General features: G+C 44.1%; 1 long non-coding RNA gene across 2 annotated transcripts; it reads right to left on the bottom strand.

Annotated features, from left to right (window-relative positions):
* Nucleotides 1-13,288: 13,288 nt before the first annotated feature.
* LOC144806256 (uncharacterized) lies at nucleotides 13,289-16,492 on the bottom strand. 2 transcript variants are annotated; one of them, XR_013605744.1, is made up of 5 exons: nucleotides 16,370-16,492; nucleotides 16,176-16,263; nucleotides 15,884-16,083; nucleotides 15,683-15,791; nucleotides 13,290-13,363 (listed from the first exon to the last, which is right to left on the bottom strand). It is a non-coding gene; the product is annotated as an uncharacterized LOC144806256 (long non-coding RNA). The 2 variants fall into 2 exon arrangements; XR_013605745.1 differs by lacking the exon at nucleotides 15,683-15,791 and having other exon boundaries at nucleotides 13,289-13,363.
* Nucleotides 16,493-26,916: the final 10,424 nt, after the last annotated feature.

The following is a 26,916-nucleotide window of genomic DNA, read 5'->3' as shown; positions in this document are numbered from 1 at the left end:
GATAACCCCTACTCGCCCTCTAGGTAACGTGGCGCGAGCAGCAAGGCTAAACTTGGAGGCGATGTAAGTTAAGTATTTGCGCACGCACCCCAGCAACAACAACCAAAGGCCCACCACAAAGGAAAACTCCACACAAGGTTATATAAAAATAGCCTTTGTATTATAATAAATATACATCAGATAAAACACACATCTTGTTACACTGTGCCAACAGGCACGGGTAGAATTTACAAGGGATATTGTACAGGACAGGGCCATTTGGACCACTGTCAGGGGTATCAGCACTTTTAGAACTTTGTAGAAATAAAAATCAGTGTAGCACACAAGATAAAAATAGAGCACACCACCAGCAATCACTGGTAACAGGACCTCACTAGCACCACCTGTACTAGGGAGAAAACAACCACCTACACATCACAGTACCTGTAGGGGTGTAAAAACAAAACACATGATGCATTAACATTCAGAGGTGTAGCAATAACATTGCGCAAAACTCAGATCAGTCACCACCTGTGACAGTCCCTGTGTCCCAATGTCAGGGGCCTAAACGTAGCAGTTGCCCACAAAGTGCTGGGCAACTGGTTCAGGGAAAGTTAGGGCAACGTTGGAGCCTCTCTGGGCTCAAGAACCGCTGCTTTGGCACTCTGGGGCAGTGGTTCTGGAAAAAAGTGCCTGAGCGAGGCTCAGGGCGCCATTTCTTGTCCAGAAGCCCAGTGAGGCCCCACAGTGCCACAGCAGCGGTTCTTGAGCCCAGAGAGGCTCCAACGTTGCCCTAACTTTCCCTGAACCAGTTGCCCAGCACTTTGTGGGCAACTGCTACGTTTAGGCCCCTGACATTGGGACACAGGGACTGTCACAGGTGGTGACTGATCTGAGTTTTGCGCAATGTTATTGCTACACCTCTGAATGTTAATGCATCATGTGTTTTGTTTTTACACCCCTACAGGTACTGTGATGTGTAGGTGGTTGTTTTCTCCCTAGTACAGGTGGTGCTAGTGAGGTCCTGTTACCAGTGATTGCTGGTGGTGTGCTCTATTTTTATCTTGTGTGCTACACTGATTTTTATTTCTACAAAGTTCTAAAAGTGCTGATACCCCTGACAGTGGTCCAAGTGGCCCTGTCCTGTACAATATCCCTTGTAAATTCTACCCGTGCCTGTTGGCACAGTGTAACAAGATGTGTGTTTTATCTGATGTATATTTATTATAATACAAAGGCTATTTTTATATAACCTTGTGTGGAGTTTTCCTTTGTGGTGGGCCTTTGGTTGTTGTTGCTGGGGTGCGTGCGCAAATACTTAACTTACATCGCCTCCAAGTTTAGCCTTGCTGCTCGCGCCACGTTACCTAGAGGGCGAGTAGGGGTTATCTTGGCGTGTAACTCCCTTGCCCTGACTTGGGTGTGGTGGTCTCTGACTGACTTTGGCGAAAGCCCTGGCCAGCCAGGGATCCCATTTCCAACACCCGACATCGGTGGGCATTCGTCTCCAGAGCCCCTGGTCACTCCTGAATGACCCAAACTCTGTCCCCTTTGCTTTCAGGTTCCTTCCATCAAGAATCCACTTGTGGATTCCACTGGACATTCTTCTTCCTTCCAGCAGAGGCATTTCCTTGAAGTCTCCCATTGAGAACGACATCGTTTTCCGACACCACTTCAGCCCTATGCACCCAGCTTCCCTGGGATAGGTAACACTGGTACTACGGTATCCACGTCTCTCCAACATTCTAAGTTCCAAAGGGCTTCTTCGTAATCCACTGGGAAGGGTCCTTAATCTTTAAAAATTCAACCGCAACTCTCCCATAGAGTTGTACGGAGCACGCGTCCTCCGTGGGGTTACTATGTACTCACCTTGGGTCGTTCCTTGGGGTTGTGCGATTCTACACCCCCTAGACATTGTCTTGACTCAAGTCGTGGTTCTTATTCCACTATTTTAGTATATGGTTTGGTCTTCCCCTGGAGCCCACTGTGTATTGTGCTACTTATGATTGTTTAATTGCTAAAGTATTGCGTGCTGTGTGTTGTATCCTCAAATAGAGGATACTAGAGAGTGTTATATTAATAAATACATATTTTTATAACTACTGTGTGGTTTACCTTTCATTCAACCAATACTATAAGGTTGCATTCTGGTAAAACAAGCTGCTTAACATTCCTTCAAGACTAATCCTAACAGGTGCTCTCCACAGATACCACTTGGATAGCTTTCTAAGGTTATCATTAACCTAATTATCATAAGGGATGTTTGGACTGGAGCAAGGTGCCCACTTTAACTAGTGGACAGCATATACCAGACCAACTTCTCACATTGGTGTGCAGCCGTTGGGATTCACCCCTGCATTATTTTACCACATACATCTTTGTATTGATTAACTGGAAAACCACAAGTACTCGGTACCTATAATGCTAGCTTGGATAAGTAAGTTCTACTGAACTTGGGGTTGAGAAGTCAAGGGTTTAGCACACCTTTCCCCAACCTAAGAGAGTTTAGTTTCCCATTAGGTTAGGTAGGTGCACACACCACACCACACTTAGTATGTTTACTAAAGGAGAAACCAGTGGCTCTCTGCCCTCTAGATACCGTGAGCTTTCATTCCAGGAATTGAAAGCCCTGTGTGCCTCTAGAAAGCTGAAGACAGGGCGAGCAGCCAACACTCAACGCCTGACTGAGGTGTTACTCATAAATGACCTTAGGAAGACCCCTGGGTCAGATGAGCTGGAGAGAGTGGGTGGGTCAAGGAATGAGGACATGTCAGGAGGTGACACCTTTTATGACTTAGACTCAAACCCTGGCAGGAGGAACCTGAAGGTTCCCACCTGGACTGTTCAGATATTCCAGAGGATCAGGGAGATGGCTCAGGGGAGCCAATCTTCACCCCTCCCGGAAGAGAGCAGAGTTTACCAAGGAGATCTAGATCCCCATTTGCAGAATGAGATCGCTCATGGCACTCAGTAGGGACCTCTGTATCCAGCTAAAGGGATCACTCTTTAGATAGAGAATAACAGTTACTTGAGCTTGAGAAAGCTAGGTTTAGAGTCAGGCAAGAGCAACTGCACTTGACAAAAAGTCCCTGGAAGTCTAGAGAGCTAGAAAAAAAGTTGGGACTAGAGTCCCATGGTGGCAGCAACAGTATCCCTAGAGTTAAGAAACATTAATTTGACAACAGGAACCTGAGCAAGATTGTCCCTCTCTACCATGTTGGGGATGACATCCACAAATGGAGACCTGCTTTAGAGAGGGCATGTAAAGTACAGAGGGTCCCTCAAGAGCAGTGGGCAGCTATCTCGCGGCTCTCCTTTGCTGACAATAGAGATAAGCCCCTCACTGTTAGACAAGAAGATGCTGACAATTATTCAGTTCTGAAGAGTGCTCTCATTGATGGGTTTGGCTTAACCACTGAGCAATACAAGATTAAGTTCAGAGACACCCAGAAGGCACAGACTCAGGCCTGGGTGGACTTTGTGAACAGTGCTATTAAGGCTCTGTAAGGCTGGTTGCTTGGCAGCATGATTTTGTAGGATTGTATAATAAATTATGAGGGAGAAGATACTTAATAATTGCCAAAGTTCGTTATTGCATCAGTACCTGGTTGACTCAGATTTGACTTCTCCCCAAGAATTGGGAAAGAAGGCATATAAGTGGGTCAGAACCAGGGTGAAGCAGAAAACCCAGAACACTGGTGGTGACCAAAAGAAGCAAGATTCCAAGACTCCGGATGGGGGTTTGGAGAAAGGTAAAGATCTGAAGTCTTCATTGGGGCCCCATAAACCTAAATCTAGGGGGGAGAGGTATCACAGTCTAACAAAGGTAAAGGCAAAAATAAACCTTGGTGCTATTTATGTAAAGAAAAGACCCATTGGACAAAAGATGTCAATTGTCCAAAAGGCAAGGATTCAACTCCACCTATTACCACTGCCCCTAAGGTAACTTCACCACCTAGCACAGGTACAAGTGGTGGTACAGGGAACAAGGCAATAGTAGGGTTAACCTTGGGCTCCGAGGTGGGTTCTGTCTTAGCCAGAACTCCAGCACGGGCTGTACTTGTCTGTGATGGTGGCAAGCCCGTCTGCGCCCATCCGCTCCTGACCGGGGCCAGGGGCCAGGACCCCTGCTACTCGCAGCACGGACCTGCGATACTCGCAAACCTATTCCACAGATGTTCCTCACTGACCTCAACAGGCATGCCCCAAGCAACCACGAAGAATGCTTTAGAGCTTCTCCTGAAAACATCAAAGGACCATTCACATGCTTAAAATGCAAATGGTGCAGCCTAGCACACATAGAATCCACACCCAAAACGGTGAATAGCGGCCTAAGAACCAAATGCCTATAGTTCAGATCCCTCCACAAAAACTCCGAGGAGATCTGGAACATTATTAACGAAATGAACCCCAACTTAGTGTTTATAACTGAAACCTGGCTAGATGAGAACAACTGCCCTGATATAGCCAACGCATTCCCCCCTCCGAAATATAAAATCATATGTCAAGATAAGCAAGGGAAAAGAGGAGGGGGACTTGCAATAATATTTAGGAACAACATCAACTGCCTCCCACTCACAGTAGCCCAGCTTGATGAGCACGAATTACTAGCATTCCAAGTAGCTAAGGGTAATCACACCCTATTAGGAGGAGCAGTGATGTATAATCCCCCCGGATATCATGCAGACTTCAGCGCGAAGCTGCTCACGCAACTATTCCCTGTCTGTCTCAAATACAAAAACTTTCTGGGGATCGGAGATTTTAACATTCACTTCGACAAACCAGACAGCTTAGCTGCCACACATCTAAACAATGACATGCAAATTCTCCAATTTAAACAATGGATCCAAGGTCCCACTCATAATGCAGGCCACACATTGGACCTACTGTTCTCCAACATTGAAACTACCTCGATTGAGGAGATTCAACCCGTGACATGGACGGACCACTCCCTTGTCTCCTTTTCATTTGCTCTGCCTGCGTTATCCGCTAGACCTTCTCTACCTGCACCCGACTTTTACAGACCTTGGAAACTGGTAACTCCAGAATCATTTAAACTCCACTGGCCAACAAACACCAACCTAGAACACCTAGGTACTCCCCTCACCAACAAAGGTGCTCTGAATCTAGACACGGAGATCACCCACACTTTGAACTTATGTGCCCCCTTAATCAAATCTAAATCCATAAAAAGAACCACCTCTGAAAAATGGTATACCTCAGAAATCAAAACACGTACAAAGAAATGCAAAATCAAGGCGGAGTAAGCAGAGCGGCTAGCGCCTTTCTAAACACTGCGAATATTTTAATTGTAAAATCGTGACTACAACGTTTTACATTGTTTTAAAATTTAACTCGCACATGTTGTCACTATTTTGATTGTAACCCGAACGCGCACAATTGATTGCAGAATTGTACGTTTGTCTTACCTGACACCCTAATCCCTGGTCCGCCGCGGGAAGTCCCGTTTGAAGCGGAGGGATAATAGGGTTGCTCAAGAATCCATCTGTCACTTAGCCGCCATCTTAGGTGTGGCGTGACTAGTAGGACGCGATCTAGCTGTCGCGACTTCCGCCCCACGAGCCCTACGAGCCTATTTAGCCCTATGCTCTTCCGGAAGTGCAGCGGGCGCGCCGGCAGCGCGCCAAAGGCGCGCAGTAGGCAAGCCCGTCTGCGCCCGTCCGCGCCGGGCCAGCGCCCAGGGCCCTAGCCCCTGCCCAAAACCCACTAGCTCATATGAAACATGTCTACTCCAAAGAAACGCTTATTAACCTAAGACGCAACGATTTTGAACATCTGGCTAAACCCTCTGACAGAGGCATGCCGTACACTCGCAAATGCGGACTGTGCGGCTACACAATACCTTATCTCGCATCCAGCGAACCCAATACTATACCCAGGGCAACTTCTCTCTACCCCCTGCTCCACCCCCGCACTGGTGTTTTAAACCGAATATCAAATCCTTAAAAAACATACTTCTAAATGTCAGGTCAATGCCAAAACACAAATATGAAATTGAATCCCTCATCTCAAACAACGAGATCGATCTGGCCTTCCTGACTGAAACGTGGGCCACAGATTCATCTGGGCCAGACTGGAACATCGCAGTACCCACAGATTACTCTGTGGCACATGTGGACAGACAGGGAACCACTGGTAGAGGGGTAGCCATCATTCACCGGTCTATCTTTAAACTACACATTCTCCATCAGCCGGGACTAGAAGCAGAGGCTATATCTTTTTCGGTCAAATATAACAACCAACTTATATTTACCGGACTTCTGATATACCGACCCCCAGGACCCAGAGGTCCATTTACCAATGCCCTTCTAACCTTCCTGGAGTCCACATCAGACCATCCCACCTTTACTGTTCTGGGAGATTTTAATTTTCACCTCGAAGACAATAACTCCAATGAAACCACCACCCTTATAGATAACTTCCATAGCTACGGACTAACCCAACTAAGGGCTGGACCAACCCACACAGCTGGTCATACGCTAGATTCAATTTTTACCAATAACCACCACATCCAGATCACCTCCACTACGCCTCTCCCCTGGTCCGATCACGCTGTAATAAACTTCAACCTTGCATTTACGTTGACAAATGCAAGGAGAAAGGACCTTGTACTTCCGACTAAATCCCGTCCATGGAAAAAATTAGAAGCTACATCCCTAGCAAATACACTCAGCAGGGATCTATCCACTTTAGCTAGCACGGACAGTAACGATGGAGCCCGCAAATTTAACACCTGGCTCACACAGGCAATGGACAAGCTAGCCCCGGAAGAATCCAAAAAACCTAAGATTCGTTCAGCAACCTCACAATGGTACACCCCTGAGGTTAAATTGATAAAACTGAAATGCAGGAGGGCCGAGAGGCTGTGGCGAAATGACTACAGTTCCCAGTCTAGAAAGGAGTATACGGCCACTCTACATGATTATAAGCTCGCTATAGAGCAAGCTAAGGCTGCTTTCTATACAAAGAAAATCCAAGAGTCCGCAAACTCCTCAAAGGAATTATTTAAAACCATCACACACCTAGCTAAAAGCCGCAGAGAAACCATTTTTAAGCCTCACCGAGATTTTGTGGAAACTATAGCAAAATTCTTTCAGCAGAAAGTCCAGACAGTGTATGATGACCTTCGCTTGCTTCCCACGTGTGAAGAGGTCCCCCATGAAATAGACCAACAGCTATCAGTTCCAGAATTCCCCAAATTCTCCCAGCTTAGCTACGATCAGGTTGCCACCTTGCTCCTGCAGACTAAATCTGAGTCACCGCTAGACCCATGTCCCCCTCACATCCTACATTTGGTCCCTGAAACTATCAGCTTAGCCTTAACTCCCCTCCTTAACACTGCAATTAACTCCGGCCAATTTCCCAGCAGTTGGAGGAAGGCGTGTATCAGGCCCATCCTTAAAAAGGAGACCCTGGATCCTAAGGAAGCTAAACATTACCGTCCTATATCGTGTTTGCCCCTTCCTGCTAAAATTCTTGAAACTGCAATGAATCAAGAACTTACCAAACACCTTGAAGACAGCCACCTATTAGACCTCACACAACATGGTTTCAGGGCCTGTCACTCAACGGAAACTGCTCTGATTATAGCATCTGATGACATTCGTCAAACCATGGACAAGGGAGGCAGAGCCGCTCTGATCTTATTGGATCTGACAGCGGCGTTTGACACCGTTAATCATGACGTCCTTGTAAATAGACTAACAATGATGGGCATTACACATACCGCCCTAAAATTGCTTCATTCCTTTTTAGAGGCACGCATTCATCAAATTCACTGGGATGGTCTCCTTTCTAAGGAGTTCCTTCTACCATGTGGAGTCCCTCAGGGTTCGGCTTTGTCACCAACCCTTTTTAATCTCTATGTCAATCCCCTAGCTGCACTGATAAAAACCCATGGCCTGCATTTAGTCTCTTATGCCGACGACACCCAACTGGTGGTCTCACTGGCGCACACAGTAGAAGCCACAGCCACCAGTTTCAGGAACTGTATATCGGATGTTAAGTTATGGATGAACGCTCACTTCCTCAAACTTAACACTGGAAAAACGGAGGTCATCGAGTTTGGCCAAAAACCCTCCATTTGGAACGATCTATGGTGGCCCTCTGAAGCTGGCACCTGCCCGACTCCGGCCGACAAGGTCAGAAACCTCGGTTTCATAATGGATAAGGACCTTTCCTGCACAGCCCAAATAAACCAGGTCACATCGGGTTGTTTCTTTACACTTAAGGTCCTTCGAAAAATCCTGCCCAACATCCCTTTCCCCCTGAGGAAGACAGTGGTGGCAGCTCTGATCATGTCCAGGGTAGATTACTGTAACGCCCTGTACATAGGGGCCGGAGAAAAACAACTTAACCGCCTCCAGTCAATTCAAAATGCTGCGGCCAGAGTACTGCTTAACCTCCCTAAACGACATCCCACTTCTAAAGCAATTAGTGAACTACATTGGCTTCCGGTCAGGAGAAGAATTCAATTCAAGGTCATGTGCCTGGCCCACAAATCCCTTTATGGGCAGACCTCCAAACAGCTCTCTAATCTCCTTTCCCCGTACATACCTGAGCGTTCACTCAGATCCAGTTCCAAAAATCTACTGTGCATTCCTAGGACTAGGAGAGTCCGTTGGGGCGGCAGATCTTTCTCCCATCAAGTCCCAAAGCTCTGGAACAGTTTACCATACTTGCTTCGTTCCGAAAAGAGCATAGCTAAGTTTAGAAAGGCACTGAAGACCTGGCTTTTTGTGCTGCCCTAATTCCAACTTCTCTCTCTCCGTCCCACAGCGCCAAGACGCCTCGGCATAAGAGCGCTCTAAAAATAATTCAGTCTGTCAGTCAGTCAGTCAGTCAAGGAACACCACCTGGAGAATGTCCCGACTAGATGCTGAAAAGTTAATCTACAAAACTGTTCTCAAAACTTACAATCATGCCATACAAAAAAGGCAAAAAGGACACACTATGCACAAAGAATCAACGAAAATAGCAACTCAACCACAGAGCTATATAAAACCGTAAAAGAACTGTGTAAACCCGCCTGCATGTCCCAAACATTGCACCGTTCAACAGAAAACTGTGAAATGAGGAGTAATTTTTTCACAGATAAAGTAGAGAAAATCTACTCAACATTGGACCTAAACACCCCAGTGGCCCCCACTAGCAGGGGAAAATCAGACCCCCCCCTTGAATAATCACACCCAACTAAATAGCTTCACCCCAATTTCAGAAGCAGAAGTTGCCAGAACCATGAACGATATCAAATCTGGATCCCCCCTTGAATCCTGCCCACATTTTATTTTAACCGCATCGCTGCGGCGGCTATTCCGCCACAGCGCTAAGGGGGCGGGGCGGCCGCGCGGAGACCGCATGCTGGTGACGGAACCAATCCGTCACCAGCCGCGGTTGCGCTGTGCTCATGACGGAGCGGATCTGTCATGGCCCCGCCTGCTCAATAGAACGCCCAGCGCAGGCGCGGAATTCGCACCGCGCAGGCGCGGCGGCCGGGCCATGACGGAACCGCTCCGTCATCAGCACAGCGCCACCGCAGCTGATGACGGAGCGGTTCCGTCATCAGCATAGAAAGGGTTAAGACAGATCATACCTTCCCTCGCCCCAGCTATCAAGCAGCTTTTCAACAACTCCCTAGAAGCAGCAACTCTCCCAGAAACATGGAAACAAGCGATTCTGACCCCGCTGCTAAAAAAAGCAGGTACAGATGTGACAAACCCGGTCAACTACAGACCCATATCTCAACTCCTGTATCTCGCCAAAGTGTTGGTGGAGCTGATTAATATACAGCTATCCAAATACCTAGAATACAACAACCTACTGGACCCCTACTGGAAAAAGGGATAAATGGAAAAGCCCTTGAATGGCTCAGTTCTTTTCTGTGCAACAGAACCCAAACGGTCCAGCTAGGAGCCTTCTCATCTAAACAGAAACAACTGAAATGTGGTCTCCCGCAGGGAGCATCCCTCAGCCCCACGCTGTTCAACGCCTATGTCTCACCTCTGGCACAAATTGGGACAAAATTGGGCTTTGGGGTTTGCTCCTATGCGGATGATACACAACTTACAATCACCATAGGGAAGGGGCATGAAGATACCAAAACTAAACTTACTAGCTGCCTTACCGAAATGGCTGACTGGATGGTAGACCACTGCCTAAAGCTAAATGCAGACAAAACCGAAATCCTGCTTCTCGGAGAAGCCAAACACATCTGGGACTCTTCCTGATGGCCCTCCTCTTTAGGAGACGCCCCCACACCCAAGCACTGTGCCAAAAACCCATGTGTAACTATTGACGACACACTATCTATGCAGGCCCACGTACGAACTCTATTTGGGAAAAGCTTCACCACCCTGAAACTCCTAAAAAGGTTATTCCTGTGGATCCCCCTGGAAAGCAGGAAAACAGTCACACAGGCCCTGCTAGTCAGCAGGTTCGACTATGGCAATGCCCTTTTCGTGGGCATGCCAGACTACCATTTAAACGTTTACAGGTGGTGCAGAATGCTGTAGAAAAACTAGTGTGCAACAAAGGCAAACACAGTTAAGCAAAGGACTGCCTAAAGCAACTCCACTGGCTGCCCATGCGTCAAAGAGCCTGCTTCAAGCTCCTTGGTCATGCTCACAGGACACTCCATGACACAGGCCCCATGATCCTTCAGAACAAAATACACTTTTATATTCCCACTAGACCACTAAGATCGCAACACCTTGCTCTGGCCGAAACAAAAAAGATAAATAAGTCTAGAACAGGAGGCCGTACCTTTTCACATCTGGCAGCACGGCATTGGAACGAGCTCCCAGTCGAACTTAAGTTGACTAAACAGTACAACGCCTTCAGGAGAAAACTCAAAACACACGTATTCCCTAAAGACTGATATCTGGCCCTCACCCACCTACTCACTACCGTAACCCTTAGCGCCGTGACATACCCTGGGATAAATGTTGAGCTTTATAAATATATGAATAAATAAATAAATAAATAAATAAATAAATATAAATAAATATGGTCACCTTATTTGTCAGTCCAAGTAACTTCGGAAAATGCAGGCAGCAGCCTTTGATTAATGGTAAGGAGGCCATAGCATACAGGGACACAGGTGCCAGTGTCACTATGGTGGACCCTAATCAAATCAAACTTGGTGAGATGTAGGAAGTGATCAAAGTTAACAATGTCAGGGCTGATCATTACTTGCCAGTTGTTAATTTCAGCTGGGAAGGGTTCACAGGCGCTAAAAAAATTGTGGTTAGTTCAGACCTTCCGGTGGAATGCTTATTGGGCAATGATTTAGAATCTTCAGCATGGGCTGAAGTAGACCTAAGGACTCATGCAGCAATGCTGGGCATCTCTGCAGATGTGTTTGCTGCGACTAGGTCACAGGCCAAACAGACATCCACTGAACAGACCCTGGATCCTGGAAGAATGGACCAGGAGGGGTAAGGCTGTGTCTTCCCCCCAGGCTCAGAAGGAGGACCAGTGTCTACTGAGGGAGATGATCACGGTCCCTGTGAAGGTACTGTCTCAGAGGAACTTATATCTGATCAGGTTGAGTTCTTGGGGACAGGGGGCCCTTCAGGTCAGATCTGAGCCAGGAGAAGCAAACCTGCCCCTCTCTTGAACCCCTCAGCCAGCAAGTTGCTGCTGAGGCTGATGAGAGTGCCAGTGGGTCCCACAGGATCTACTGGGATGAAGGACTCCTTTACTCAGAGGATAGAGACCCCAAGCCTGGTGTCACCAGGAGGTTGGCCATTTCTACCTCTGAAGTTTAGGGGCTTCCTACTGACACTGGCACATGACATCCCTTAAGCAGGACACATAGGCCAAAGTAAGACTTGGGACAGGCTTGTCCCTCACTTTCATTGGCCTCACAAGTCAGAGGACACAAAAGAGTTTTGTCACTCCTGACCCACCTGCCACAGATGGCTCTTCCTGACCAGGGGGAGGTGTGAACACCTCCAACCAACAAAGGCATTATCGACCTCAAAGTGCGCAGGCACTCTCCCCATGAGGACAGAACACTGTCCGGTGGTAGCAGGCTGGCTCAGGCCAGTTGGTGACCCCCCTAAGGATTGGTAGATTTTAGGGGACCCCTCTAAGGTGCACTCTGTGTGCAATTTTTAATAAATCGGACACTGCATCAGTGCAGGTTTATTATGCTGAGATGTTTGGTACCAAATATCCCATATTTCAGTGCTTCCTTCATGGAGCTGTGGCACTTGTAATGACGAGTGTCCAGCCAATGTACTTACTATAGAGCTTCCCTGGTCACTTACAATATCCAGGAATCGACAAGGATATTGTAGGGGCATATCCAGGAATCGACAAGGATATTGTAGGGGCATATCTGCTCATGTAGATATGCCCTCTCAGGAGATATCCATAAAACATCATGCACTATAAGGCCTGCTAGAGCGGTGTCTTACCTACATCTCAGTAGAAAAAGGACAATCCCTTGGTGGACAAAAACTTTCTTAAACTAATCTGTGTGCTCTTCACACAGATTGCAGCCCATGTATTAGAATGTACACCTAATACCAACACCATTGATTATAAGGTAAGTAAATACTATAATTTCTTTATTTTTTGTTAAAGTCAACATCCTAAACATTATACCAGTCAGTACTAAAAATTCATTGCCATTAAAAACATATGCAGTAATATTACATATACATCCAACAGTATCTCATCAATCAAGCAAAAAATATTATTCCATTAAAAAAAGTTTGAACCTAAACAATACTACACCTAAATTGCCCAAGCTAAATACTAATAGGCACTAGACCACAGGGAGAGACAAAAGACAGACACTATTTTTTGTCATGAAATCAGGGTTAACAATACTTCTTAGCTTTTCCTAAATATGCTCAATATTTCATATCTACAGGTTAGGCTATTTCCATTGATTGTGTACAATGAAGCGTCGATGGTTTATATACGATAGTTCATCTTTATCAAGACAGTTATATATGTCTCTCTTTTTATAGGCAGGGCTCGAAAAATCTGAACAATGGTACTAGTCCTGCAGGTCTAGTACCTTTAAAAGTCCCCTTGACCTAACAGTAACCTACTTCACCTCCGTCCCTGAAAGCAGAGCAAACGTGACAGGATAAAAAGATTTAAAGGCATCTTTATTGCTCATTTGGTTTGTGAGCAATAAAAAGGCCTTTAAATCTTGTTATCTTGTCACATTTGCTCCATTTTAAAAGAGGGAGAACAAGAGCTAGTATGTTTTCCTACTCGCCAGAAAAGGCGAGTAGGACCTAAAAAAAGCTCGACCTCATAAAATTTACCTCGAAATGCCAGCGGTTGTGTGGATTTGTCGAGCCCTGATAGGCACTGGTAGGTTGCCACTTTAGTTTGATTCCTGTAGAAAAACACAATTAAATAGTTGTTTTAGAAAACAAGGCAATCTCACATTGTCCCATTCTATACATTTCCTATTCAATATAGTTGTATGGACATATTCCAACTGCACATTATCTTGGGTGCACATTCCTCCTATACATTTCCTTTTTAGGTCTCGCCTGTCAATGCGCATGCGCATTGAGCAGAGCGAGACTATAGGGGCTTAAACAGAGCTTACCTACACTGGCGATTTGATGCAGTGCATGTGTAATTTTAACTCAATGCGCAAGCGCAATCAGTTAAAATGCGCGTGCACAGCATCAAATCGTCAGCTTGGTGCCGCCAGCAGCTCTTCCCGCCCCGCCCCCTGCTGCATCAAAGGCTTTGCGCTCTGCCTCAGCCCAGCCATTCTCCTCCCCTAATTACCCCCTGCTGCATCAAAGGCTTTTTCACGGCCGGCCGGCCGTGCTTTCAGTTTCACGGCCGGCCGGCCGTGTCTTCTTTTCTTTTTTTCTATATATTTTCCCTTCTCTCCCATTCACTCATTACCTCTCTCGCCCTTTCACTCGTACTCTCGTTTTCCGTCTATATCTGTCTGTCAGCCCTCTTTCTTTCTATAGTTCACCCTCGTTCTTTCTCGCTCTCATATTTATACAACTTGCTCGCTCCTCTGATTCGTCCCCCACTCTGTCCCTTCTTTTTTTCTCTCTCTCAAGATACCCCCTTCTCTCCTCGTATGTCGGTCTCTCTTCTTCTGTCCGTCTCTCCCCCCACCACCGCCTCTCTTGTCCTGCCCTCGGTTATGTAAGAAGCTCTCCTTCTGATACTTTTACTTGGACAGTACCGGCACTTCTTAGAAACAATCGGGTATTTATTTATTTATTTCATGCAATTGTATATTGTTCTATTTCAGAGGGGTGGGGTTTCTTATTTCCTCTCCCTCGCTCTTGACTTTGTTTGCCCCCTCGTCCTCCCTTCCTTGACCTCCGTCTTCAAGTGTATTGGTTGTAATTTATTCACGTTAATTAATGTTATTGTGGCTGCTATTTTCCACCTAACACTCCATCTAGGGAACAGCAGTAGTATTGCAGGCGTTAAAGCAGCTTTCAAAAGGGGCATCTATCTTCGTACACTGAGCACACTTCGTCAGCTCCAGTATTTAAGGAATACTCCACTACAGTGCACCTCCCAATCGTCGCGACTCCAACTCTATTTCTACCCCTTTACATACAGTTTATGGTCCAATGGAGAAATTAATAAAGAACATTGCGGCTGCTATCAGAGAGTGGCAGCAGCAACTCGCAGAAAACCGCCTGACCCATAACTTGGTTTTTTTGGATTTACTTTAAGCTAGTGCCTTTATAAATTACAATTACTTTCATTTAAGTATTAATTATTAGAAAAAAATTTAAAAGCCATTGTTATTTGTAAAATCAATTAATATTTCACCTCTGTTCTTGCATTTTCGTCATAATAAAATACACTGAACATATTCTTCACAAAAGTTATTTACAATAGTTTAAGCTATTGCTATTATAAATTACAAGAACTTTTATTTAAGTATTAATTATTTAAAAAAATTAAAAGCCATTTGTATTTGTTATATGAATACATGTAAGTCACGTACATACAAAACATGTTGCATTACAAATGCTATAGGTGGCGCATTTGAAAAAGTTAAAAGTATTGGCATTGTAAATGACAAAGATATTAATTTTGCTATTTTCAAGACCAACCCCAAAAAAAAATTGTCATTTACAAAACCAATAGCTCCAACTTTTCTAATGCGAGACCTATTGCATTTCCAATGCTTGTTAAACATAGTTGTATGAACATATTCCAACTACGCATTTCTTGGGTACACATTCCTCACTAGCTAGAAAACCATTCTTAAGGGATCTTGTCTCCTATCTTTATTTATACAATATTGTCACAACCATATTTGATTTGATCGTTCTGATAAATGGGCTGTATCCCTTTTATCTATTGGTCACCCGCTGTTCCATCCCAAAGGTCCCCTCTACGTATATCTGCTCTTTCACTAGATCCAGGGTAGCAGGAAAATGGGTTTGGTAATGGGGGCGAAAAGACCTGCCTGTACCATTGGATACAATCTTGCAACTTATACTGGAAACATGCTTTGGAGGCACTACAGTAAAACAAATGTGGGTGACCTTATCTCATGTTAGTCATTCCTCTCATCAATATCCACAATGTCTTGGATTTTGGGACCATGACCTACGGGTTTCCGAAGGGTAAATTATATTTCATTATTATTCTTTCCTTCCTTTTTAAAGTGGGCTAAACGCTGTTCTTTAAATAGACAGAAAATCATTACCTTAGCTTTCACGACACCTTGTGTATGTGTTTCTGATGTATTCGCTTCTTTAAGTACAGTACTATTAATATGTTCGATCCATTAAAATCATTTAAAATCCGGCTCTCATCTAAAGAGAAATAGATGTTTTAGTGCTAATTCTAAATAAACAACCAGATAGACCGAGTGTCTTTTGTCTATTGTTATCAACTCTATACCTACTTTAACCCCTTAAGTGCTTCTGTCGGCCATTGGGAACACTACCTCCGTAGTGCTGCGCGCGTCCAACGGCACTGGCGCTGAACGTTCGAAGCAAGAAACGGGTTAAAGCCACATTTGCGTGATGTCTTCTCAGTCTTTCAAATTTGCACCGCGGGGATAATCCTTTATCAGACAAATTCACTGCCACCTCGAGGCTATTTCTGTTAAAAAAAAAGGGGTCTCATTTCAGTTTGCTGTTTTGTTTGCACATATCCACACTTGTTGGCAATCCCTAGGGGGATCCATGCCTCACCTGTACACAAAGCCTGGGCCGGCCGTGGAGTCCCTGCCTTTGAGTGATATTTATCTCTCTTGCCCTCCAGGTGCTGTTGGTGCTTGCTCTAAGGAGAACGAAGACAAGAGGAAATACTGGTGTTAGGGCGTTTAATTGCCATTGGCATTATCTGACTAGTATTGCTCTCCTTCCACGACGCTTCCCCTCCTCACCGGGAGTGCTGTCCTTTTCCAAAACCGCCACAATGCTGGAGCCTCACCCTCTATGTTTACATCTATTCTTCTGTCCCCTCGGTGGCCCTTCGCGGAATAACTTCCGGTGCACCTCCTCTGTACCCCTTAGTTCTGCCTATCGCGGCATTTCGCATTCATTTAGCTGCTTCCTAGGTTTACCCGGAAGTGTTTCGCACTGCGAGCGAGTTCCAAGCCTCGCTTTCGCGCTAGTATAGCGAATCCCAAGACTCGCTTTCATGTCACTGTGGCGCGTTCCAAACCTCGTTTTCATGCCTCTATGCCTCCTCCCGAATCTTTGGACAAAAATCATGTTGTTTATTTATTCTGGGAATGCATCTGAGCTTTATCTAGGTAAAGTGAAACGAAGTGGCTATACTACATTTTGTGCAGCCTAAATACAGTTTTGAAAATGATTATTTTTCTAGGAACAGCATTTGGTGTTACATTTACTTACCACCACTGTTTCGGGTGATTGCAAAAAGAACAAATGAAACAAAATATGCTTATGAGGGAAAGGGCCAGGGATCAGCATAGGCGGCTACACCCCCTCCTCATGAAGCCATGGCTCTGTGTTGCTGGGGTAGCCAAGAGGTGAAATAGGTCGCAGCTGAAGAGAGTTATGCAGAGCTGGGACAGCGCCCACTCACACCTGCTCTTCAGCCACAGGCGCTACAATAGAAACTCCCACCTCACCATTGCAAGGGATGGGGGCTCGTACAGAACATGGGGCACTAAAAGGGGCCTTCCCTTTTTAAGAAGGAAAAGCTTTTGCAAAGGTACATGAACTAAATAGTGTTCTCTGCTAAGCAAAAGACAGGAGAAGGGAATGCTTGTAAATGGGCATTTGGACACCTTTATGCGTCGGGTTGGAAACGTAGGGGCATTTACAATGCAGCGCACCATGGGGCAAAAACGGCACAGATGCGTGACCCATCTGTGCCGTAAAGGTGGCGCATTGCTGGAGCTGCGTCGCAAGCGCGACGCAGCTCCAGCAAGGCTCGGGGGTGCCCCATCTCCACAATGCTGCGTCAAGACCTACGCCTGCTTCAAGCAGGCGCAGGGTTTTGACGCAGCATTGTCCTGAAAGTGACTGAGTGAAATCTCATAGATTTCACTCAGCCACTTTTAGGAGGCGTTCCTGCGCCGGAACGCCCCCCCCTGCGCAGGAACGCCTCCTTATGGCGCAGGGCTTTACAACGTGACGCATCTCCTAGATGCGTCACGTTGTAAATAGGGCGCATTGTTTGCGCCGCCGTAGCGTCAAATAAAGTGACGCACCGGCTCCGCAAGGCCTTCATAAATCTGCCCCGTAGTGTACAAATCAACTAGCAATTGTAATCCGCTTTTAGGAAAATTATTAAGTGCACATGAAACGTAAAATGTATTTATTCACTGTAAATGTTTTCTTTGAATAATATCTTCTTTAAATCATGTAGTAGCAAAAGTGTTTTTCTTTGAATTCTGCAAATTACAGATTTCTTTTGCTATTACAAATGCAGGATTGCAAGCCATAAAATGCAAAGAAAAAAACCGGAAGGGATGAGAGGCTAATATTGTTAACTTGATCTATGAAAATGAAAGTGCTTGATGGTTAATTAAGTGATTCTCAATCTAGGATTCCAAAAAAAACACATAGAAAATGTGCTCCTGTATTTGCTCAAATCAACCGCAGATACCTGGGATTAAGCCAGTTTTCACATATCACGTTGTATGCTCCTGTGTTATCCTGGATCAGATAGAGCAGGACGGTTAGCTCTGGTTACTTTTTTGTACGCAGGGCCTATGCATCACACATCTCGCTTTCACTAAAGAAACAAGACTAGTCCTGGCACACCCAGGAATTAATTTACACAATTTTTTATACATATGCTTACAATTGAATTTTGCTTCCTGAACAAACAGTAAATGTGTGCAGGGCTGCAGTCTGAACTGGAAGAGAACTTCTCGAATTTGGACAGGGCCGGACAGGGAACCAAAACCGGCCTGGCATAGTGCTCAGCCGGCCGCCCCCTCCCCTCCTGTTGGAGGTGCCGCCGAGCTCTTTGCCAGGGCTGGTTTTTGGCCGATTTTGTTACTGGGCCGATCTTGCAGCTATGCTGCAAAAACGGCCCCCAGAGCCCACAAACTGGACCCCCACACGTGTGGCGCACTGTGGGATTGCCCGGTGCCCGCTACGGCCAGTTCGGCCCTGTGTTTGGATGCTGACATCATACAAGTGTCTACTGTGCGAGTAGTGGGACGCATGTGGGTTTGGCCCTCACATGTATCAGGGATTTGGAAAAACTAATGAAAAACAGTCAAATTTAGGGAAGAACATCACAATTTCTTGTGCTATTTAATACTTTTACCACTACTTAGTGACCAAGAAAGTGAAGACCGAAAGCACTAGACTTTTACAGACCATTTTTCAGAATGCGTTTTACTACTACCTTCTACTACTGAATTTATGATGGAACAATGCATTCAGTTGCAACGTATGCCTTTACCATGCATGTCTTATAATGATTATGCCTTTACCACACGTGCCTTTACAACACATTTTGTTATAAAGGCATGCATGTTAAAGGCCTATGCATGGTACAGGTTTTTACAGACACCTACCCTCAAACCAGCCCTAGCACAAACCCCCGACCCCTAGCCCTTGTTAAAATCCCCAATCCCCAGGCCCAGGGCCCCAAAAGTATACCCCAAACACACCCCCAGACTCTTTTAGATTCACCCGACCCCTGCCCTGAGAACTAAAACTAGACCCAATACATTTTTTTTAATTACCCGATTACTGCCCTAAGACCTCAAACTGGACCCCAGCATGACCCCTCCCAGGCCCCAAGCCCTTTTTAAAATTACTCAAACCCTGCCATGAGCCCTAAAACCAGACTCCACACCCTCCAGGATAAAATAAATAAATCAGCACCAGTCTAAATCCCTAATCCGTACCCCCCTGCCCCAGGCCCACTCCCCCTTACCTCCACAGGATGACAAGGCAGTTCTTCTGAGGTGAGGTGCGGCCGAGGTTGTCAAGAGGAAGCAGAAGTGGCTCTCCATTTCCTCTAACGAAGCTGATAGCCTTGACCACGCAGGTGCCTTTATCACCACTACCAACATATGCCCTTACCACCAGTGCAAAATACATGCCATTACCATTCATATATCTACAACGTTAATTTGTTTTTAAGGGCATGCGTGGTAAAGGCATATGCGCTGTAAAAAATGTGTGGTATTGGCTATGTGTGGTAACAGTGCATGACTTGTAATGCATGGGTGGTAAAGGTACTGCGTGGTTACAGCCATGTTGTAATGGCTGTTTCCCACTACTACCGCCCAACCGCCATTAGTCTATTATCATGATGCATTGAGGTCTTACAAATTGGATGCCATTTCCACCGCAGCCACCTCACTTTGGCATGGCTCATGGATTCCCCAGGTAATGCAGCATAATTGCGTTTATCAAGAAGAACCTCACTAGAATGTCTACCATCATAGATATATAGTATACCAATCACATTAAATCTTATGAAAAGGTCACTAAACACTTTTCTATGCCATTCTTTACTATCTTCAGGTAAGACCTGCATTAACTCATCAGGCGTCGCAACCCGGGAGAGTTTCATTTCATCAAGGCTAAAGTGACCTAAGGTGTACTAGAGCAGAAAGCTAATTCTAATCAGCATCGAGTGTTAGTGAATAATGCCCCAGACCCATTGATGACATAAGGAGGATATGGGAAGCCGACCTGGGTGAGATGGATGACTTCCCAGACTGCCCTATCCTCGTGTCTGCACTTAATCCAGTTCAAATATCTCCATTGTTTTTATTACACACCTGCTAGACTGTGGCACATGGGGAAATCAGATATTACCAAGCAGGGGCTGGCTTCATATGTTTTGGTTGAGCCCTTTTGAGGCCAGCTACTGGAACACTGTATGCTTTATCTTTGTGTCCACCATTGGGCGAGAAATATAACTCGCCTAAAAATTATCCTATTGGGGCCGATAGACACCTGGTTTCAAATTTACTAAGCCCTTGCATTGCCACTGCATCACACAAGGTGATGCCAAGCAACGCAAGGGTTGAAGTGATATTTACTAAGCCACTCAAAACCATCTTGCGTGGCTTAGTAAATGCGGAGTAACTCAAGGCAGCACAAATCGTCCCCTTCAGTACGCTGTGTTGGGAAGGCATTCAATGGGTGGAGTGTGGGCGTTCCCAAGCATCCACCCATGGATTTTAGTGTATTCCCAGATTTACTAAGGGTAGTAAACCTGGCAATGCGTCAAAATGCTGTCATCTGAACAGAGATGTACCAAGGAGAAATATGTTTATTTATCCTCGTTATTTCTTCTATCTATGTATGCTTTATTTTGCAGCACACATAGAAAGAAGAAAATGCCTCTGCAGATTTTTTTTTTGCAGGAAGATGTCACTTCTTGCACAAAAACAATGTTGCCTGTAAGGCAGGCACCCTTGCAACATGGCACAAGAGTGCCTGAGTTGGAGCTAGGCAGCACTCAGTGCGCAAGCGCAGAAAGAGTGCAGGAAAGCGCCATGTCTTTGTAAATATGGTGCATTCCTGCTCTCCATTTGACGCAGCACAGCAAGTTGTCTTTCTGAATTGCATTAAATGTTAGGAAATCTGGGCCCAGGTGGGTCCTCACCATATCCATGCCTTCGTTGCAATTGACCTGCAGGTCACCAAGAGAGATGTGGCCCATCACTGATGATGTGTAGAGGCCTCTGAACTGTGTAAATGGACCAGAGACATGGATTTTTGTGCAAAATCAGAGGAACTGCTTTACAAACCCCAAAGCACAGCACAGAAACGTGGGGCCGATGGTGGAGCCACCCTGATGATGTAATGTCTGTGTAAACTCTTACTTGCCATCATTTTGTCTTGTGTCCCCCAACCCTGTAGTCCTTAGATCTGATTACTTTTATATTATTTTACATTGCATCTGTCACAAATAATTCATGATTGAAATACTGAGAGTACTTAGTGCTGCCTGGTTGTTTAAGTTGTTAATGTATTAAAATCTTAATGAAAAACATTCAAACATCTGTTGCCGTAGAAGAGTTCACTAACAGTGCTCTTTGAGTAATGTTTCTATAGTCTAAGCCAGTGATACTCCTCACCATTCAACTTTATTTCGCACTTCATTAAATGCATGAAAGTTCACATATAAAAAGACATCATAGAATACATTAAAATTAGATATGCAATATATTCGAAATTTAAAAACAATACTGAGCCCACAATAATATCCTTCACTTAAAATAGGTTAGATCTAAAAGTACATTCTGAAGATTTAAAAAGGCCGAATATGATGGTAAGAGAATTAATTTGATGGTGCTACAAGAGAAGTGCTAAAGGCCTTGTGAGTTCTTAAGCAGCCAGTAAAAAGGAGGCTAGTGCAAAACAGAGCAATGGGGTATCTAATGAGTAAAATAAAAAGAGAGCTGAGGCTACAGTTCACGTTGATAGTTTTCTTAAAAGCGGGACAATAAAAACCTTTCTCTCTTTGAGATATAATGGGCAGGCAAGGAGGAGGTGTAAAGTCGATTGGGCTGTCTTTTTGTCATAAGGACAAGGCAGTAAGTTCTTAAGAACAAATTGATTATTTGGATAACCAAGCATTAATGGAATAAGGTTCAGTCTGAATCTAGTCAGAATGAATCGATGCTAGTTATTCTGAACTATCCGTAGATACGAGTGCGAATGATTTAATATCTGCGGTATAGATGCATACAACTTTACGGTTTGTTTCCCTTTGTGGGTATTCCACCTATTCTGTGTGACTTGATTTGGAAAGATCACCTTTAGTATTGATTTGGGGAAATGTTTGCAAAGATGTGGGGTATCATACAGAAACCCAAGACCCAAAGAAATAAGGGTTTTTCTGACATATGATATCCAGGGGATTCTGTGGGCATAGTCCAAATTCAGGACATCTTTGAAGAATTTTTGGTTAAAACCCACCGATTCCCTTTTCCAAACTGATAGCCAGAGAAAAAGTGGTGCTAATATTATGGCATCTGTCATAAAAGGCATACCAGCTTCTTTATGGGTTATAACATTATTGCTTGATTGTGAAATTGACAACAATCTTTTTATGAATTTATCTTCTTGTACTTGGGGTGGTATTACATCAGTGATACCCCATATTGCTGCTCTGAACATGGCCATTGGGAGTGTTTTTGCCATACAGATAGTAGACATTTCAAGTATCAACTTATGGCCTAGTTTTTGGGAAAATCAAATAAGGCTTCGATACTTTGAATCATTAAATTAACTTGATTTTGCATCATCTCCTTCCAAAGGTTTTTTTGCTATCAAAAACAACCCCTAAATAATTAAAACAATGTTCCTGCTTCATTATTTCCCCATCTAATTTATATCTCATTTTCTTCTTTTTGTCACTGTCTATTGCCATGAGGTAGGATTTAGTTTTATTAACGTGCAGATCTAGGTTATGCATAAAATCTGTTTAGTGTGTGATTAGTTTTTGTAATGCCATGCGTGTCCTTGCCAGCAGGACAGCATCGTCTGCGTAGAGGATAGGAAGAGCAGAAGATGGAACTAGCGGGGTATCTTTCGCACTCTTGATCAGGACGTCATTTTGTTTATTTTTATAGAGAGCAAACAGAAAGGGGGCCAGGATACAGCCTTGCCTGACACCCCTTTCAATTTTAAACGGTTTGGTGCATTCACCGTTTTCCTGTATCGTACCACAGCGGTAGCATCCAGATATAGCCCCCTAAAGAAGTTAATATTAGCTTCCTCCACACCCATCTCCTTTAACATTTCCCATAGCTTGCTGTGAACCACACAGTCGAAGGCCTTACATAAATCCATGAATGCCAGATAAATTTGTGCATTTTTTGCTCTCGTGTATTTACCAATTGTGAGTCAAGTTGAGATTTTGGTCCAGTGTTCCCCTACCCTGCCTAAACCCATACTGAACGTCTGTGAGGATGTCCCTTGCCTCTGCCCATATTTCTAGTTTATTTAAAAATAACTGACCCATTAGTTTGGCTGAGCTTTTGAGCAAATAAATGTGACAATAATTGCAGTGACCGAAGCATTCCTTTTTTTGTGTATCGGGATGATTACTGATTTTTTTCAGGAGAGGGGGAGGACCACTCTCAGCTATGGTGTTAAAAGCCACAGTTAATAGAGGATACCAAAAAGGGATATTAGCTGGAAAAACATGTATAGGTACCCCACCGGGCCCCTGCGTTTTGCCAGAAGGAGATTGGGTCAGGGCAAGTTTGATTTCATCAAAGTCAAATAAGAGGCGCATAGGGGAATCAATAGTAAGGCTAACATTTGCGCCTGTAGATTCCTCTATCCCATGAAAAATACCCTGAAAGCGTTTTGCCCAAGAATCTTCTTCAATATTGGTATCTAAGGATGGACCATTATTGTCATTCAGGAAGGGAGTATTGAGAACTTATCAGAAGGCCGTGCTAACTCGAAGGGAAGAAGATTTCTTTAGATTGTCCCATTGCTCTAGTTTCAGCTGACTCAGCCTGTTTGTCCTAGATAGCTTATAGGTTTTCCTCAGCACGTGAATCTGATCTGCATTCCTAGGTGATGACTTGAGTGCCTAGTGCAGATTTGAGGAAGCAATCGTGCAATTCTTAACAAACTATCGATGAGATATGGAATCTCTAGTAGAGGGCGGGCATATCAAATGATTTTAGATATATTAGTAACTTGTTAAATCCCTCAGCTACTAATTGTTGCCTCTATACCTAGTTGGGTATAGTTGTCCCCCTGGGCACTGATTTGTGCTGTGTTCCAGCTTTGAAATTTATTCACAATTCTTGTTATAATGATTCAGACTTGATTCTTTGTTGTAAAAATAAATCAATTATTCCATAGCCGATTGTATTTCATTTATTTTCCAATGCATTTCGGCAGTTCTTTCTGCCTTCATCAGGGAAATATAGACTCTACAACATCAAAACAAATATGCATCACATTAACCATCTTTCATTTCCGATTTTCATTATTCATGTAATTATATACTTTTTCAACATCATTATTTCATGCGTCATGATATAGCGATTACTTGTCTCGCCTGTTTTAAACTGCTCTGGTCGGCTCCTGAGTTCGAGTGATGCTCGGCTTAGTTAACCAAACCCTCGTGGGTAGTAATGGACGCTATTGCCGTTAAACTAACTTTTTACTCTGTTATTATAAGGCGCTGTTCGGCGCTTTCTACATTCAGTCGAGTTCAGTTCCTACTCATAAACTCAGTGTGTTTACGCGCTTTTAAATCAAAACTAGTAAACTGCTAACTGCTCACCTCGGCGTATTCCTCTACCCGTCTCTGGATGCGTTTGCTTCCGGTATGACGGATTATGCGCATGCGCGTTACTTATCCTTATCGGTGCAACATTTTTTTTCTTTTTATGAAACTTTATTGTTGTGTTGTTTTGTAGTGGGTTTAACTGCGAAGCTCGCTGCTACATGAGTAAATACCGCTGTGCTCAAACGAATTAAATAAACATCTAGTGATTACATGATGAGTGTCATATACGTATTTACAAATAACACAAAAATTCTGTCCTTTCACTCAGCCCGCCTGGCTTCAAGCTTCCCAAGTTGTAAATCCAGTAATTTTCTTGTTTTAGTAACCTCGTTTTGTTCGTGCTTCCTTCTGTTTTTGTTATTGTTTCTAACACACATACTCTCAATTGGCTCACATTATGTTGTTTTTTTGTGAAATGATCCGCTAGGGAGGTTTTTTCAGATTTTAGTCTTATTGTGCTTTTATGTTCATTTATGCGCACTTTCAATTTTCTTTCGGTGTGACCCACATATACGTCCCCACATGGGCATTTAATCATATAAACAAGGTTGCTGGTGTCACACGTTGCATTCACTTTCAATTGGATGGGGTACCCCTTCTGTGGATGTGTAATGGTAGAGCCTCTCATGATGTTGTTACACGTGTTGCAGTTATAGCAAGGTGTTGTTCCTCGATAGGATGTTTTTGGGGTCACTTCTTCGGTTGTTTTTAGTAGCTCTCCTATGTTCTTTGCACGTGTATGAGCAAAAATTGGTTCTTGAGAAAAAATATCTTTGAAATCTGGTTCCATTTTTAGCATTGGCCAATGTTTTTTGATTATCTGCTTAAATGGTGTGCTGACTGTTGAGAATTTACTCACGCATGTAATGCGGTTACTGGGTTGAGTTACTTTCCTTCTCAGTAATTCTTGTCTGGATTTTTGTTGGGTTCTGATTAAGGCTTGTTGTGTTATCTCAGGGGGATATCCCCTGTCTTTGAATCTTTGGATCATGTCGCTCATTTGTATTCTACATTGTGAGGCCTCCGAAACTACTCTCTTCACCCGTAGCATCTGGGAATATGGCAAGTGTTTCTTAAGAGCCGGGGGGTGGTGACTTTTAAATTGTAAAAGATTGTTTCTGTCAGTGTCTTTTCGATATAAGTTTGTAGAGAACTCTGTGGTCTGTTTTGTGATCTCTACATCCAGGTACTGAATTTGCCTTTCATTGACGTTCCATGTGAAACCTATTTAGTCTAGTTTTGTATCCAAAATTCCTAGTTGGTTTTCCAGCGTGGTTCTCGGGCCTTTCCATATCGTGAAAATATCATCGATAAATCGTACATACATAACGGTATTGTTCATCCAGATAGGATCCTGGTATACGTGTTCTTCCTCAAAAGATGCCATAAATAGGTTCGCATATGCCGGCGCGGCACAGTTACCCATTGACGTTCCACTCTGTTGCATGTACCATTTTTTATCCTGCTCAAAATAGCTGTTTACCAACGTAAATTGCATTAGTTCTAGTATGAAAATTTGTTGTTCTTGTGAATAGTCGCTATCTAAGAGGGCTCTTTCGATAGCTTCAAGTCCTTGTTGGTGTGGTATTGAGGTATAGAGTGCTTTCACATCTATTGTTGCCATGATCATTTCGTCTTTTGGTTCTATGGTTGATAGTTTGAGAAGAAAGTCTGTGGTATCTTTCAAATATGATCTGGTTCTTAATACCAACGGTTGGAGGTACCTGTCTAGATACTTTCCTACTGGCTCGTGTATGCTCTGTTTGGTTGATACTATTGGTCTGCAAGGCGGTTTGTATAAATCTTTATGTACTTTGGGTACTAAGTAGATGTTTGGTGCTTTGTAGTTCTCTTGAATAAGGTATTTGCGGGTTTTATCTGTGATGGTTCCATTATCATATGCTTTATTTACAATCGTAAGCAAAAATTTTTTGATTTCCATGGTTGGATCTGTGTCAATTTCCATGTATAGGTTGGTATCTCCGAGATGTTCTCTCAAAGTTTCCTGGTAATATGTTTTATTCAGAATCACTAGTGCTCCCCCCTTATCCGCTTTTTGACATATGATGTTCTGATTTGCTGCCATCGATCTCAAGATCCCAAATTCTTTTTTTGTCATGTTCCTTTTATTTCTATACAGATCTGGTCTAGTGATGGATCCTGACAGATTTTTATGCCCTCCGGGTTAGCCAAAACAAAAGTAATGAAAAG

This window comes from Lissotriton helveticus, assembly GCF_964261635.1.
Source record: "Lissotriton helveticus chromosome 1_1 unlocalized genomic scaffold, aLisHel1.1 SUPER_1_unloc_57, whole genome shotgun sequence".
Lineage (NCBI taxonomy): Eukaryota > Metazoa > Chordata > Amphibia > Caudata > Salamandridae > Lissotriton > Lissotriton helveticus.
The sequence above is the reverse complement of the archived record's forward strand: the minus strand, read 5'-3'. Positions and strand labels throughout refer to the sequence as shown.